Below are 18115 nucleotides of genomic sequence, written 5' to 3' on the forward strand. Positions count from 1 at the left end.
TTCATCTTCTTTCCATCAAAGGAGTTTTTTCAAACAATATCTAGATAATTTCCAAAGTTTCATATCTTATGATGTCCTTTTTTGCCGTTAATCCTCCTTTCTTCTTTGATAGAATACTCTGTTTTATGCTGCAATGGTATTTTTGGATTATTTGAAAAGAGAATGAAACTGCTTTGACAGTAGTTCAGACTTCCCATTTCTTGACTTGCTAATTTGCTCCCTGAATTAGCTTATACAAGTGACATGAACAGGGCCTTGACCTAAGCACGTACCTGAAAGCCTGTCACCACCTCTAGAAATAAAATTCACAGCAGCTCAAAACATTCATTTTGAAAGAGAATATTTCAAGTGAGTCCAAGTTTAATTTCAATAAAGAAAGCTGCATAAAATGACACGCTGCACATTTGGGTAACCAGCATGACTCTTTTCAGTGAAGAAGTGGAATGGTTCTGTTGCAATATACTATCACCCTGGTAAGCTGCTACGAGGAAGAGTAAACAATATGATTAGGTTTCAGCAAAAATGTATTAGTTCAGGGTGTGCACCTCAGATAGACTTAAACTTACACACCCTGGTCTGTGAGAGTAGTGCCCTATCCATTGCGGCATTGAGGGTAATCTGCAAGACAGAGTTCCAAAATCATCCTTTCATCTCAGTTCATGGCCACATACAGTATTTCTGCAGTCATTCATTTCACTTTTCTGTCTTTAATTAAACTGACCATTTTAAACCTCCGGCACCCACCACTTCAATCTTACCGTTTTTGTGCTATCATAGGGCCTTGGAACTTTTGGCAAGTGGACAGAAGCAGTCAGAGAACCACATCACAATACATACTCCTTTGCCTGATACCTTTCACAACAACTGCTCTTGGAAAAAGACGTTAACCGGTCCTTGCTCTCAGACAGACACAGAAAGCCTATCACCACCTCTACGAACATATTTCAATCAAACCAATATCTATCATTGAACAATTATGCCTCTGTATCAATATAACTACAACTCGAGACAGAAAGGAATTTAAAAAACAATCTGCCCATTTGAATAACCAGCATAGTTTTAAGGACGTACAAATTGGAATGTGACAATTTCAGAGTTCCTCATTCATAAGAAGTCTGTGAGATAGTATCTCAGAAAGATCTCAAGTTTATAGCAAAAATGGTTGTAAGGGTGATTTTTACCACACAATTGCAACTAGGTGCCTCAATCTGCAAGAGACCACTCCTTGACAGATTACACAACTGGGGAAACAGCAAAGGCAGCAATTGTGTCAATCCTTTATGATTCTTCTCTAGTACTATCCTTTTTCTGAGGGACAATTTGCATTATTCCTGGAGAAAATCATAGAGCTTCTACGCATGCATAGTTTCTGCTTTCTGCATGCACACACTCCCTGCACTGAATCTACCCACAGTTCTGTTAAGAATGATTGTGCCATGTCATATTGTTGTATACGTATTGCATATCCGTGGCATTTATGAAGAGGTACTTTGGTATGGCAGAAAGACAGAAAAGTAGCATTGCTGAAGGCATAACGTGACTGATTGTGCAGTTTGCATTGGGCTTTCTTAATGAGTGAGAGTGAAAGGAGTATTGTAAGAGTGTGCCTCCAGTTTGTATGTAAAGATAAGTTGGGTGCTGTGAGAAAAAGACTCTACCACGAAAGGACTCGTACCCTCAACCTTCTGATCCGAAGTCAGACGCCTTATCCATTAGGCCACATGGTGACTGACTGCAATATGTTTGGGTGCTTAGGGTTAGGTGTATGATTGGATGTGGAACATATCAATTACAGGTGCGCAGGACAGGATCCCATACCGTTCTTCATCTTCTTTCCATCAAAGGAGTTTTTTCAAACAATATCTAGATAATTTCCAAAGTTTCATATCTTATGATGTGCTTTTTTGCCGTTAATCCTCCTTTCTTCTTTTATAGAATACTCTGTTTTATGCTGCAATGGTATTTTTGGATTATTTGAAAAGAGAATGAAACTGCTTTGACAGTAGTTCAGACTTCCCATTTCTTGACTTGCTAATTTGCTCCCTGAATTAGCTTATACAAGTGACATGAACAGGGCCTTGACCTAAGCACGTACCTGAAAGCCTGTCACCACCTCTAGAAATAAAATTCACAGCAGCTCAAAACATTCAGTTTGAAAGAGAATATTTCAAGTGAGTCCAAGTTGAATTTCAATAAAGAAAGCTGTATAAAATGACATGCTGCACATTTGGGTAACCAGCATGACTCTTTTCAGTGAAGAAGTGGAATGGTTCTGTTGCAATATACTATCACCCTGGCAAGCTGCTACGAGGAAGAGTAAACAATATGATTAGGTTTCAGCAAAAATGTATTAGTTCAGGGTGTGCACCTCAGATAGACTTAAACTTATACACCCTGGTCTGTGAGAGTAGTGCCCTATCCATTGCGGCATTGAGGGTAATCTGCAAGACAGAGTTCCAAAATCATTCTTTCATCTCAGTTCATGGCCACATACAGTATTTCTGCAGTCATTCGTTTCACTTTTCTGTCTTTAATTAAACTGAACATTTTAAACCTCCGGCACCCACCACTTCAATCTTTCCGTTTTTCTGCTATCATAGGGCCTTGGAACTTTTGGCAAGTGGACAGAAGCAGTCAGAGAACCACATCACAATACATACTCCTTTGCCTGATACCTTTCACAACAAACTGCTCTTGGAAAAAGACGTTAACCGGTCCTTGCTCTCAGACAGACACAGAAAGCCTATCACCACCTCTACGAACATATTTCAATCAAACCAATATCTATCATTCAACAATTATGCCTCTGTATCAATATAACTACAACTAGAGACAGAAAGGAATTTTAAAAACAATCTGCCCATTTGAATAACCAGCAGAGTTTTAAGGACGTACAAATTGGAATGTGACAATTTCAGAGTTCCTCATTCATGAGAAGTCTGTAAGATAGTATCTCAGAAAGATCTCAAGTTTATAGCAAAAATGGTTGTAAGGGTGATTTATACCACACAATTGCAACTAGGTGCCTCAATCTGCAAGAGACCAGTCCTTGATAGATTACACAATTTGGGCAACAGCAAAGGCAGCAATTGTGTCAATCCTTTATGATTCTTCTCTAGTACTATACTTTTTCTGAGGGACAATTTGCATTATTCCTGGAGAAAATCATAGAGCTTCTACCCATGCATAGTTTCTGCACACACACACTCCCTGCACTGAATCTACCCACAGTTCTGTTCAGAATGATTGTGCCATGTCATATTGTTGTATACGTATTGCATATCCGTGGCATTTATAAAGAGGTGCTTTGGTATGGCAGAAAGACAGAAAAGTAGCAATGCTGAAGGCATAACGTGACTGATTGTGCAGTTTGCATTGGGCTTTCTTAATGAGTGAGAGTGAAAGGAGTATTGTAAGAGTGTGCCTCCAGTTTGTATGTAAAGATAAGTTGGGTGCTGTGAGAAAAAGACTCAACCACGAAGGGACTCGAACCCTCAATCTTCTCATCCGAAGTGAGATGCCTTATCCAGTAGGCCACATGGTCACTGACTGCAATTTGTTTGGCTGTTTAGGGTTAGGTGGTATGATTGGATGTGGAACATATCAATTACAGGTGCGCAGGACAGAATCCCATACCGTTCTTCATCTTCTTTCCATCAAAGGAGTTTTTTCAAACAATATCTAGATAATTTCCAAAGTTTCATATCTTATGATGTCCTTTTTTGCCGTTAATCCTCCTTTCTTCTTTTATTGAATACTCTGTTTTATGCTGCAATGGTATTTTTGGATTATTTGAAAAGAGAATGAAACTGCTTTGACATTAGTTCAGACTTCCCATTTCTTGACTTGCTAATTTGCTCCCTGAATTAGCTTATACAAGTGACACGAACAGGGCCTTGACCTAAGCACGTACCTGAAAGCCTGTCACCACCTTTAGAAATAAAATTCACAGCAGCTCAAAACATTCATTTTGAAAGAGAATATTTCAAGTGAGTCCAAGTTTAATTTCAATAAAGAAAGCTGTATAAAATGACACGGTGCACATTTGGGTAACCAGCATGACTCTTTTCAGTGAAGAAGTGGAATGGTTCTGTTGCAATATACTATCACCCTGGCAAGCTGCTACGAGGAAGAGTAAACAATATGATTAGGTTTCAGCAAAAATGTATTAGTTCAGGGTGTGCACCTCAGATAGACTTAAACTTACACACCCTGGTCTATGAGAGTAGTGCCCTATCCATTGCGGCATTGAGGGAAATCTGCAAGACAGAGTTCCAAAATCATCCTTTCATCTCAGTTCATGGCCACATACAGTATTTCTGCAGTCATTCGTTTCACTTTTCTGTCTTTAATTAAACTGACCATTTTAAACCTCCGGCACCCACCACTTCAATCTTACGGTTTTTGTGCTATCATAGGGCCTTGGAACTTTTGGCAAGTGGACAGAAGCAGTCAGAGAACCACATCACAATACATACTCCTTTGCCTGATACCTTTCACAACAAACTGCTCTTGGAAAAAGACGTTAACCGGTCCTTGCTCTCAGACAGACACAGAAAGCCTATCACCACCTCTACGAACATATTTCAATCAAACCAATATATATCATTCAACAATTATGCCTCTGTATCAATCAAACTACAACTCGAGACAGAAAGGAATTTAAAAAACAATCTGCCCATTTGAATAACCAGCAGAGTTTTAAGGACGTACAAATTGGAATGTGACAATTTCAGAGTTCCTCATTCATATGAAGTCTGTGAGATAGTATCTCAGAAAGATCTCACGTTTATAGCAAAAATGGTTGTAAGGGTTATTTTTACCACACAATTACAACTAGGTGCCTCAATCTGCAAGAGACCAGTCCTTGACAGATTACACAACTGGGGCAACAGCAAAGGCAGCCATTGTGTCAATCCTTTATGATTCTTCTCTAGTACTATACTTTTTCTGAGCGACAATTTGCATTATTCCTGGAGAAAATCATAGAGCTTCTACCCATGCATAGTTTCTGCTTTCTGCACGCACACACTCCCTGCACTGAATCTACCCACAGTTCTGTTCAGAATGATTGTGCCATGTCATATTGTTGTATACGTATTGCATATCTGTGGCATTTATGAAGAGGTACTTTGGTATGGCAGAAAGACAGAAAAGTAGCAATGCTGATGGCATAACGTGACTGATTGTGCAGTTTGCATTGGGCTTTCCTAATGAGTGAGAGTGAAAGGAGTATTGTAAGAGTGTGTTTCCAGTTTGTATGTGAAGATAAGTTGGGTGCTGTGAGAAAAAGACTCAGCCATGAAAGGGAGTAGAACCCTCAATGTTCTGATCCGAAGTCAGACGCCTTATCCATTAGGCCACATGGTCACTGACTGCAATATGTTTGGGTGTTTAGGGTTAGGTGGTATGAATGGATGTGGAACATATCAATTACAGGTGCTCAGGACAGGATCCCATACCGTTCTTCATCTTCTTTCCATCAAAGGAGTTTTTTGAAACAATATCTAGATAATTTCCAAAGTTTCATATCTTATGCTGTGCTTTTTTGGCGTTAATCCTCCTTTCTTCTTTTATTGAATACTCTGTTTTATCGTGCAATGGTATTTTTGGATTATTTGAAAAGAGAATGAAACTGCTTTGACAGTCGTTCCGACTTCCCATTTCTTGACTTGCTAATTTGCTCCCTGAATTAGCTTATACAAGTGACATGAACAGGGCCTTGACCTAAGCACGTACCTGAAAGCCTGTCACCACCTCTAGAAATAAAATTAACAGCAGCTCAAAACATTCATTTTGAAAGAGAATATTTCAAGTGAGTCCAAGTTTAATTTTAATAAAGAAAGTTGTATAAAATGACACGCTGCACATTTGGGTAACCAGCATGACTCTTTTCAGTGAAGAAGTGGAATGGTTCTGTTGCAATATACTATCACCCTGGCAAGCTGCTACGAGGAAGAGTAAACAATATGATTAGGTTTCAGCAAAAATGTATTAGTTCAGGGTGTGCACCTCAGATTGACTTAAACTTACACACCCTGGTCTGTGAGAGTAGTGCCCTATCCATTGCGGCATTGAGGGTAATCTGCAAGACAGAGTTCCAAAATCATCCTTTCATCTCAGTTCATGGCCTCATACAGTATTTCTGCAGTCATTCGTTTCACTTTTCTGTCTTTAATTAAACTGACCATTTTAAACCTCCGGCACCCACCACTTCAATCTTACCGTTTTTGTGCTATCATAGGGCCTTGGAACTTTTGGCAAGTGGACAGAAGCAGTCAGAGAACCACATCACAATACATACTTCTTTGCCTGATACCTTTCACAACAAACTGCTCTTGGAAAAACACGTTAACCGGTCCTTGCTCTCAGACAGACACAAAAAGCCTATTACCACCTCTACGAACATATTTCAATCAAACCAATATATATCATTCAACAATTATGCCTCTGTATCAATATAACTACAACTCGAGACAGAAAGGAATTTAAAAAACAATCTGCCCATTTGAATAACCAGCAGAGTTTTAAGGACGTACAAATTGGAATGTGACAATTTCAGAGTTCCTCATTCATAAGAAGTCTGTGAGATAGTATCTCAGAAAGATCTCAAGTTTATAGCAAAAATGGTTGTAAGGGTGATTTTTACCACACAATTGCAACTAGGTGACTCAATCTGCAAGAGACCAGTCCTTGACAGATTACACAACTGGGGCAACAGCAAAGGCAGCAATTGTGTCAATCCTTTATGATTCTTCTCTAGTACTATACTTTTTCTGAGGGACAATTTGCATTATTCCTGGAGAAAATCATAGAGCTTCTACCCATGCATAGTTTCTGCTTTCTGCACGCACACACTCCCTGCACTGAATCTACCAACAGTTCTGTTCAGAATGATTGTGCCATGTCATATTGTTGTATACGTATTGCATATCCATGACATTTATGAAGAGGTACTTTGGTATGGCAGAAAGACAGAAAAGTAGCAATGCTGAAGGCATAACGTGACTGATTGTGCAGTTTGCATTGGGCTTTCTTAATGAGTGAGAGTGAAAGGAGTATTGTAAGAGTGTGTTTCCAGTTTGTATGTAAAGATAAGTTGGGTGCTGTGAGAAAAAGACTCAACCATGAAGGAACTCGAACCCTCAATCTTCTGATCCGAAGTCAAACACCTTATCCATTAGGCCACATGGTGACTGACTGCAACATGTTTGGGTGTTTAGGGTTAGGTGGTATGAATGGATGTGGAACATATCAATTACAGGTGCGCAGGACAGGATCCCATACCGTTCTTCATCTTCTTTCCATCAAAGGAGTTTTTTCAAACAATATCTAGATAATTTCCAAAGTTTCATATCTTATGCTGTGCTTTTTTGCCGTTAATCCTCCTTTCTTCTTTTATTGAATACTCTGTTTTATGCTGCAATGGTATTTTTGGATTATTTGAAAAGAGAATGCAACTGCTTTGACAGTAGTTCAGACTTCCCATTTCTTGACTTGCTAATTTGCTCCCTGAATTAGCTTATACAAGTGACATGAACAGGGCCTTGACCTAAGCACGTACCTGAAAGCCTGTCACCACCTCTAGAAATACAATTCACAGCAGCTCAAACATTCATTTTGAAAGAGAATATTTCAAGTGAGTCCAAGTTTAATTTCAATAAAGAAAGCTGTATAAAATGACAAGCTGCATATTTGGGTAACCAGCATGACTCTTTTCAGTGAAGAAGTGGAATGGTTCTGTTGCAATATACTATCACCCTGGCAAGCTGCTACGAGGAAGAGTAAACAATATGATTAGGTTTCAGCAAAAATGTATTAGTTCAGGGTGTGCACCTCAGATAGACTTAAACTTACACACCCTGGTCTGTGAGAGTAGTGCCCTATCCATTGCGGCATTGAGGGTAATCTGCAAGACAGAGTTCCAAAATCATCCTTTCATCTCAGTTCATGGCCACATACAGTATTTCTGCAGTCATTCATTTCACTTTTCTGTCTTTAATTAAACTGACCATTTTAAACCTCCGGCACCCACCACTTCAATCTTACAGTTTTTGTGCTATCATAGGGCCATGGAACTTTTGGCAAGTGGACAGAAGCAGTCAGAGAACCACATCACAATACATACTCATTTGCCTGATACCTTTCACAACAAACTGCTCTTGGAAAAAGACGTTAACCGGTCCTTGCTCTCAGACAGACACAGAAAGCCTATCACCACCTCTATGAACATATTTCAATCAAACCAATATATATCATTCAACAATTATGCCTCTGTATCAATATAACTACAACTAGAGACAGAAAGGAATTTAAAAAACAATCTGCCCATTTGAATAACCAGCATAGTTTTAAGGACGTACAAATTGGAATGTGACAATTTCAGAGTTCCTCATTCATAAGAAGTCTGTGAGATAGTATCTCAGAAAGATCTCAAGTTTATAGCAAAAATGGTTGTAAGGGTGATTTTTACCACACAATTGCAACTAGGTGCCTCAATCTGCAAGAGACCAGTCCTTGACAGATTACACAACTGGGGCAACAGCAAAGGCAGCAATTGTGTCAATCCTTTATGATTCTTCTCTAGTACTATACTTTTTCTGAGGGACAATTTGCATTATTCCTGGAGAAAATCAGAGCTTCTACCCATGCATAGTTTCTGCTTTCTGCACGCACACACTCCGTGCACTGAATCTACCCACAGTTCTGTTCGGAATGATTGTGCCATGTCATATTGTTGTATACGTATTGCATATCCGTGGCATTTATGAAGAGGTACTTTGGTATGGCAGAAAGACAGAAAAGTAGCAATGCTGAAGGCATAACGTGACTGATTGTGCAGTTTGCATTGGGCTTTCTTAATGAGTGAGAGTGAAAGGAGTATTGTAAGAGTGTATTTCCAGTTTGTATGTAAAGATAAGTTGAGTGCTGTGAGAAAAAGACTCAACCATGAAGGGACTCGAACCCTCAATCTCCTGATCCGAAGTCAGACGCCTTATCCATTAGGCCACATGGTCACTGACAGCAATATGTTTGGTTGTTTAGGGTTAGGTGGTATGAATGGATGTGAAACATATCAATTACAGGTGCGCAGGACAGGATCCCATACCGTTCTTCATCTTCTTTCCATCAAAGGAGTTTTTTCAAACAATATCTAGATAATTTCCAAAGTTTCATATCTTATGATGTGCTTTTTTGCTGTTAATCCTCCTTTCTTCTTTTATTGAATACTCTGTTTTATGCTGCAAGGGTATTTTTGGATTATTTGAAAAGAGAATGAAACTGCTTTGACAGTAGTTCAGACTTCCCATTTCTTGACTTGCTAATTTGCTCCCTGAATTAGCTTATACAAGTGACATGAACAGGGCCTTGACCTAAGCACGTACCTGAAAGCCTGTCACCACCTCTAGAAATAAAAGTCACAGCAGCTCAAAACATTCATTTTGAAAGAGAATATTTCAAGTGAGTCCAAGTTTAATTTCAATAAAGAAAGCTGTATAAAATGACACGCTGCTCATTTGGGTAACCAGCATGACACTTTTCAGTGAAGAAGTGGAATGGTTCTGTTGCAATATACTATCACCCTGGCAAGCTGCTACGAGGAAGAGTAAACAATATGATTAGGTTTCAGCAAAAATGTATTAGTTCAGGGTGTGCACCTCAGATAGACTTAAACTTACACACCCTGGTCTGTGAGAGTAGTGCCCTATCTATTGCGGCATTGAGGGTAATCTGCAAGACAGAGTTCCAAAATCATCCTTTCATCTCAGTTCATGGCCACATACAGTGTTTCTGCAGTCATTCGTTTCACTTTTCTGTCTTTAATTAAACTGACCATTTTAAACCTCCGGCACCCACCACTTCAATCTTTCCGTTTTTGTGCTATCATAGGGCCTTGGAACTTTTGGCAAGTGGACAGAAGCAGTCAGAGAACCACATCACAATACATACTCCTTTGCCTGATACCTTTCACAACAAACTGCTCTTGGAAAAAGACGTTAACCGGTCCTTGCTCTCAGACACACACAGAAAGCCTATCACCACCTCTACGAACATATTTCAATCAAACCAATATATATCATTCAACAATTATGCCTCTGTATCAATATAACTACAACTCGAGACAGAAAGGAATTTAAAAAACAATCTGCCCATTTGAATAACCAGCAGAGTTTTAAGGACGTACAAATTGGAATGTGACAATTTCAGAGTTCCTCATTCATAAGAAGTCTGTGAGATAGTATCTCAGAAAGATCTCACATTTATAGCAAAAAATGGTTGTAAGGGTGATTTTTACCACACAATTGCAACTAGGTGCCTCAATCTGCAAGAGACCAGTCCTTGACAGATTACACAACTGGGGCAACAGCAAAGGCAGCAATTGTGTCAATCCTTTATGATTCTTCTCTAGTACTATACTTTTTCTGAGGGACAATTTGCATTATTCCTGGAGAAAATCATAGAGCTTCTACCCATGCATAGTTTCTGCTTTCTGCACGCACACACTCCCTGCACTGAATCTACCCACAGTTCTGTTCAGAATGATTGTGCCATGTCATATTGTTGTATACGTATTGCATATCCATTGCATTTATGAAGAGGTACTTTGGTGTGGCAGAAAGATTGAAAAGTAGCAATGCTGAAGGTATAACGTGACTGATTGTGCAGTTTGCATTGGGCTTTCTTAATGAGTGAGAGTGAAAGGAGTATTGTAAGAGTGTGTTTCCAGTTTGTATGTAAAGATAAGTTGGGTGCTGTGAGAAAAAGACTTAACCATGAAGGGACTCAAACCCTCAATTTTCTGATCCGAAGTCAGACGCCTTATCCATTAGGCCACATGGTCACTGACTGCAGCATGTTTGGGTGTTTAGGGTTAGGTGGTATGAATGAATGTGGAACATATCAATTACATGTGCGCAGGACAGGATCCCATACAGTTCTTCATCTTCTTTCCATCAAAGGAGTTTTTTCAAACAATATCTAGATAATTTCCAAAGTTTCATATCTTATGATGTGCTTTTTTGCCGTTAATCCTCCTTTATTCTTCTATTGAATACTCTGTTTTATGCTGCAATGGTATTTTTGGATTATTTGAAAAGAGAATGAAACTGCTTTGACAGTAGTTCAGACTTCCCATTTCTTGACTTGCTAATTTGCTCCCTGAATTAGCTTATACAAGTGACATGAACAGGGCCTTGACCTAAGCACGTACCTGAAAGCCTGTCACCACCTCTAGAAATAAAATTCACAGCAGCTCAAAACATTCATTTTGAAAGAGAATATTTCAAGTGAGTCCAAGTTTAATTTCAATAAAGAAAGTTGTTTAAAATGACACGCTGCACATTTGGGTAACCAGCATGACTCTTTTCAGTGAAGAAGTGGAATGGTTCTGTTGCAATATACTATCACCCTGGCAAGCTGCTACGAGGAAGAGTAAACAATATGATTAGGTTTCAGCAAAAATGTATTAGTTCAGGGTGTGCACCTCAGATAGACTTAAACTTACACACCCTGGTCTGTGAGAGTAGTGCCCTATCCATGGCGGCATTGAGGGTAATCTGCAAGACAGAGTTCCAAAATCATCCTTTCATCTCAGTTCATGGCCACATACAGTATTTCTGCAGTCATTCGTTTCACTTTTCTGTCTTTAATTAAACTGACAATTTTAAACCTCCGGCACCCACCACTTCAATCTTACCGTTTTTGTGCTATCATAGGGCCTTGGAACTTTTGGCAAGTGGACAGAAGCAGTCAGAGAACCACATCACAATACATACTCCTTTGCCTGATACCTTTCACAACAAACTGCTCTTGGAAAAAGACGTTAACCGGTCCTTGCTCTCAGACAGACACAGAAAGCCTATCACCACCTCTACGAACATATTTCAATCAAACCAATATATATCATTCAACAATTATGCCTCTGTATCAATATAACTACAACTCGAGACAGAAAGGAATTTAAAAAACAATCTGCCCATTTGAATAACCAGCAGAGTTTTAAGGACGTACAAATTGGAATGTGACAATTTCAGAGTTCCTCTTTCATAAGAAGTCTGTGAGATAGAATCTCAGAAAGATCTCAAGTTTATAGCAAAAATGGTTGTAAGGGTGATTTTTATCACACAATTACAACTAGGTGCCTCAATCTGCAAGAGACCAGTCCTTGACAGATTACACAACTGGGGCAACAGCAAAGGCAGCAATTGTGTCAATCCTTTATGATTCTTCTCTAGTAGTATACTTTTTTTGAGGGACAATTTGCATTATTCCTGGAGAAAATCATAGAGCTTCTACCCATGCATAGTTTCTGCTTTCTGCACGCACACACTCCCTGCACTGAATCTACCCACAGTTCTGTTCAGAATGATTGTGCCATGTCATATTGTTGTATACGTATTGCATATCCGTGGCATTTATGAAGAGGTACTTTGGTATGGCAGAAAGACAGAAAAGTAGCAATGCTGAAGGCATAACGTGACTGATTGTGCTGTTTGCATTGGGCTTTCTTAATGAGTGAGAGTGAAAGGAGTATTGTAAGAGTATGTTTCCAGTTTGTATGTAAAGATAAGTTGGGTGCTGTGAGAAAAAGACTCAACCATGAAGGGACTCGAACCCTCAATCTTCTGATCCAAAGTCAGACACCTTATCCATTAGGCCACATGGTCACTGACTGCAATATGTTTGGGTGTTTAGGGTTAGGTGGTATGAATGGATGTGGAACATATCAATTACAGGTGCGCAGGACAGGATCCCATACCGTTCTTCATCTTCTTTCCATCAAAGGAGTTTTTTCAAACAATATCTAGATAATTTCCAAAGTTTCATATCTTATGCTGTGCTTTTTTGCCGTTAATCCTCCTTTCTTCTTTTATTGAATACTCTGTTTTATGATGCAATGGTATTTTTGGATTATTTGAAAAGAGAATGAAACTGCTTTGACAGTAGTTCAGACTTCCATTTCTTGACTTGCTAATTTGCTCCCTGAATTAGCTTATACAAGTGACATGAACAGGGCCTTGACCTAAGCACGTACCTGAAAGCCTGTCATCACCTCTAGAAATAAAATTCACAGCAGCTCAAAACATTCATTTTGAAAGAGAATATTTCAAGTGAGTCCAAGTTTAATTTCAATAAAGAAAGTTGTATAAAATGACACGCTGCACATTTGGGTAACCAGCATGACTCTTTTCAGTGAAGAAGTGGAATGGTTCTGTTGCAATATACTATCACCCTGGCAAGCTGCTACGAGGAAGAGTAAACAATATGATTAGGTTTCAGCAAAAATGTATTAGTTCAGGGTGTGCACCTCAGATAGACTTAAACTTACACACCCTGGTCTGTGAGAGTAGTGCCTTATCCATTGCGGCATTGAGGGTAATCTGCAAGACAGAGTTCCAAAATCATCCTTTCATCTCAGTTCATGGCCACATACAGTATTTCTGCAGTCATTTGTTTCACTTTTCTGTCTTTAATTAAACTGACCATTTTAAACCTCCGGCACCCACCACTTCAATCTTTCCGTTTTTGGGCTATCATAGGGCCTTGGAACTTTTGGCAAGTGGACAGAAGCAGTCAGAGAATCACATCACAATACATACTCCTTTGCCTGATACCTTTCACAACAAACTGCTCTTGGAAAAAGACATTAACCGGTCCTTGCTCTCAGACAGACACAGAAAGCCTATCACCACCTCTACGAACATATTTCAATCAAACCAATATATATCATTCAACAATTATGCCTCTGTATCAATCAAACTACAACTCGAGACAGAAAGGAATTTAAAAAACAATCTGCCCATTTGAATAACCAGCAGAGTTTTAAGGACGTACAAATTGGAATGTGACAATTTCAGAGTTCCTCATTCATATGAAGTCTGTGAGATAGTATCTCAGAAAGATCTCACGTTTATAGCAAAAATGGTTGTAAGGGTTATTTTTACCACACAATTACAACTAGGTGCCTCAATCTGCAAGAGACCAGTCCTTGACAGATTACACAACTGGGGCAACAGCAAAGGCAGCCATTGTGTCAATCCTTTATGATTCTTCTCTAGTACTATACTTTTTCTGAGCGACAATTTGCATTATTCCTGGAGAAAATCATAGAGCTTCTACCCATGCATAGTTTCTGCTTTCTGCACGCACACACTCCCTGCACTGAATCTACCCACAGTTCTGTTCAGAATGATTGTGCCATGTCATATTGTTGTATACGTATTGCATATCTGTGGCATTTATGAAGAGGTACTTTGGTATGGCAGAAAGACAGAAAAGTAGCAATGCTGATGGCATAACGTGACTGATTGTGCAGTTTGCATTGGGCTTTCCTAATGAGTGAGAGTGAAAGGAGTATTGTAAGAGTGTGTTTCCAGTTTGCATGTGAAGATAAGTTGGGTGCTGTGAGAAAAAGACTCAACCATGAAAGGGAGTAGAACCCTCAATGTTGTGATCCGAAGTCAGACGCCTTATCCATTAGGCCACATGGTCACTGACTGCAATATGTTTGGGTGTTTAGGGTTAGGTGGTATGAATGGATGTGGAACATATCAATTACAGGTGCTCAGGACAGGATCCCATACCGTTCTTCATCTTCTTTCCATCAAAGGAGTTTTTTGAAACAATATCTAGATAATTTCCAAAGTTTCATATCTTATGCTGTGCTTTTTTGGCGTTAATCCTCCTTTCTTCTTTTATTGAATACTCTGTTTTATCGTGCAATGGTATTTTTGGATTATTTGAAAAGAGAATGAAACTGCTTTGACAGTCGTTCCGACTTCCCATTTCTTGACTTGCTAATTTGCTCCCTGAATTAGCTTATACAAGTGACATGAACAGGGCCTTGACCTAAGCACGTACCTGAAAGCCTGTCACCACCTCTAGAAATAAAATTAACAGCAGCTCAAAACATTCATTTTGAAAGAGAATATTTCAAGTGAGTCCAAGTTTAATTTTAATAAAGAAAGTTGTATAAAATGACACGCTGCACATTTGGGTAACCAGCATGACTCTTTTCAGTGAAGAAGTGGAATGGTTCTGTTGCAATATACTATCACCCTGGCAAGCTGCTACGAGGAAGAGTAAACAATATGATTAGGTTTCAGCAAAAATGTATTAGTTCAGGGTGTGCACCTCAGATTGACTTAAACTTACACACCCTGGTCTGTGAGAGTAGTGCCCTATCCATTGCGGCATTGAGGGTAATCTGCAAGACAGAGTTCCAAAATCATCCTTTCATCTCAGTTCATGGCCTCATACAGTATTTCTGCAGTCATTCGTTTCACTTTTCTGTCTTTAATTAAACTGACCATTTTAAACCTCCGGCACCCACCACTTCAATCTTACCGTTTTTGTGCTATCATAGGGCCTTGGAACTTTTGGCAAGTGGACAGAAGCAGTCAGAGAACCACATCACAATACATACTTCTTTGCCTGATACCTTTCACAACAAACTGTTCTTGGAAAAACACGTTAACCGGTCCTTGCTCTCAGACAGACACAAAAAGCCTATTACCACCTCTACGAACATATTTCAATCAAACCAATATATATCATTCAACAATTATGCCTCTGTATCAATATAACTACAACTCGAGACAGAAAGGAATTTAAAAAACAATCTGCCCATTTGAATAACCAGCAGAGTTTTAAGGACGTACAAATTGGAATGTGACAATTTCAGAGTTCCTCATTCATAAGAAGTCTGTGAGATAGTATCTCAGAAAGATCTCAAGTTTATAGCAAAAATGGTTGTAAGGGTGATTTTTACCACACAATTGCAACTAGGTGACTCAATCTGCAAGAGACCAGTCCTTGACAGATTACACAACTGGGGCAACAGCAAAGGCAGCAATTGTGTCAATCCTTTATGATTCTTCTCTAGTACTATACTTTTTCTGAGGGACAATTTGCATTATTCCTGGAGAAAATCATAGAGCTTCTACCCATGCATAGTTTCTGCTTTCTGCACGCACACACTCCCTGCACTGAATCTACCCACAGTTCTGTTCAGAATGATTGTGCCATGTCATATTGTTGTATACGTATTGCATATCCATGACATTTATGAAGAGGTACTTTGGTATGGCAGAAAGACAGAAAAGTAGCAATGCTGAAGGCATAACGTGACTGATTGTGCAGTTTGCATTGGGCTTTCTTAATGAGTGAGAGTGAAAGGAGTATTGTAAGAGTGTGTTTCCAGTTTGTATGTGTGAGAAACTGGGGCTGATTGCAGAGGCCCCCTAACTTTTTGCCCCCATTTTCCACTTTATGCTGGTGTTTTCCTGACTCTGATGGTGCCCTGGGTACTGCTAACCAGTCCCAGGGCCTGTGCTCTGTGTAAAATGGATATGCAAATTAGGCTAATTATAATTGGCTAAGTTAACCTACCTATAAGTCCCTAGTATATGGTAGGGCATGTAGGTTTAGGGACCACAGCATAGGTGGTGCACACCTAGGTGCATTGCTGAGGTGCCCAGTGTCATTTTAAAAGCAAGCCTGCCTTGCTGGCTGCTTTTAAATTAAAGTTATATGCAAATTCGACTTTGGAATTAAAGGTACTTCCAAAGTCTTAAACTACCTTATTTTTACATATAAGTCACCCCTAAGGTGTGCCCTATGTGCCCCTAGGGCTGGGTGCCATGTAACTATAAGCAGGGACTTTATAAAAATAGATTTATAAGCCCTGGTGAGGTAAAAACAGCCAAATTCGTTTTTCCCTCATTGAAGTAAATGGCCTTCATAGGCTAGAATGGGCAGACTTTATTTTAAATTTTAAAGTCTCCTTAAATGTTACATACCAAGAATTTGGTATCAAATTGATTGTTATAATAAATCCCACAACTTCCAGTTGTTGGATTTAATATAACTAGTGCAGGTAAAAAGTTTAGACTTTACCTAAAAAGTTGCCAATTTCAGCTCTGCATTGTTTTTGCTGCTGTGCGCTGATTGGCCAGCCTGCAGCAGCTTCTGCCAGGCCACTTTAATGAGGTGTGAAGTGGCCTGGCTTTACACAAAGGAATGTGCTTGGGGGAGAGAATCTCCCCTCAGCAGATGGGGAAGCAGGAAGGGGGAGGGCTGCCAAACTGGTCTTCAAAGGCAGAGAAGGACATCTGGAGCACCCAGCAACACCCCCACATCCTGCAACCCCAGACAGCTAGGTGCCCCCTTGATTAGATTAGGAGAGGGCAGGAGAGGGGTGTGTTTATGATTTTTAGCCACACCAGTGGGTGGGCTCAGCCAGATCTCTCCTCCAAAAATCAGATTCATCCATTTTGGATTTTTAGAGACTATTGCCTTCTGGGATGGATTTTTGCCACACTTCCCAGGAAGTGGTCATCACAGGGGGACGACCCTGTCCCTGATTGGAGGACCAGGGCCCCCCTGCTTTTCACCCAGGAGCAAGGATAAAACTGGCAGACCTGCACCCACGCCTCAGATCCCCACCAAATTTCAAGAAGAAGGAACTACAAGGAGAAGAAGGACTGCCCTGCTGGACCCCTGGCCTGCACCTGGACCCTGCACTCAGAAAGACTGCACCAGCTGCACACTTGGGCTTCACCACAAGAAGGACTTTGCCTGGCTTCCACTGGTTCAAGGAGGGTCTCCCTGTTTGCTACAGGTGAAAAATTGCTAACCAGAGTCCCCTGCACCAACTCCTGAAAAAGTGACCAGCTGACCACTGCCCAGTGGCCAAAAAGGAGTTTGCGCCAGGTGCACTCTGGTAGTTGAAGTCCGCACTTCCCAAGGACCATCACAGAACTTCTGGACCCTTGGGGTGAGCTGTGGACCCCAAAAGAACCTTAAAAGAACATCTGGGTGAAGCCCCAGAAGTTTGGAAAAGATTGGAGAAATTTTAGAAAAAAGCTCCATAAAGTGACCGACTCGACGCGGAAATTCTAGCCGGCTTGCCTCAACCGCGACCCGGCCTGACTTCGTGGTTCGTCCCGGTCAAGAAAAACATCCGAAAAAAAGACTAAGTCCGAACGTAAAAAGTTGACCGGGACCTTCCAGCCATCGTATCCGAGAAGGGCTCCACGGACGTCGGATCAAGATCCAGGTTTACCCCGGTCGAAGGATTTTCATCTCGAAAAAACGACTAAGTCCGAAGGTA

At 40.1% G+C, this 18115-nt stretch overlaps 2 non-coding genes across 2 annotated transcripts; both read right to left on the reverse strand.

The window, feature by feature from the left end:
* Positions 1-8944: 8944 nt before the first annotated feature.
* TRNAR-UCG (transfer RNA arginine (anticodon UCG)) lies at positions 8945-9017 on the reverse strand. The gene has a single exon. It is a non-coding gene; the product is annotated as a tRNA-Arg (tRNA).
* Positions 9018-12595: 3578 nt separating this feature from the next.
* Positions 12596-12668, reverse strand: TRNAQ-UUG (transfer RNA glutamine (anticodon UUG)). The gene has a single exon. It is a non-coding gene; the product is annotated as a tRNA-Gln (tRNA).
* Positions 12669-18115: the final 5447 nt, after the last annotated feature.

Source organism: Pleurodeles waltl, chromosome 4_1 (genome assembly GCF_031143425.1).
Source record: "Pleurodeles waltl isolate 20211129_DDA chromosome 4_1, aPleWal1.hap1.20221129, whole genome shotgun sequence".
NCBI lineage: Eukaryota > Metazoa > Chordata > Amphibia > Caudata > Salamandridae > Pleurodeles > Pleurodeles waltl.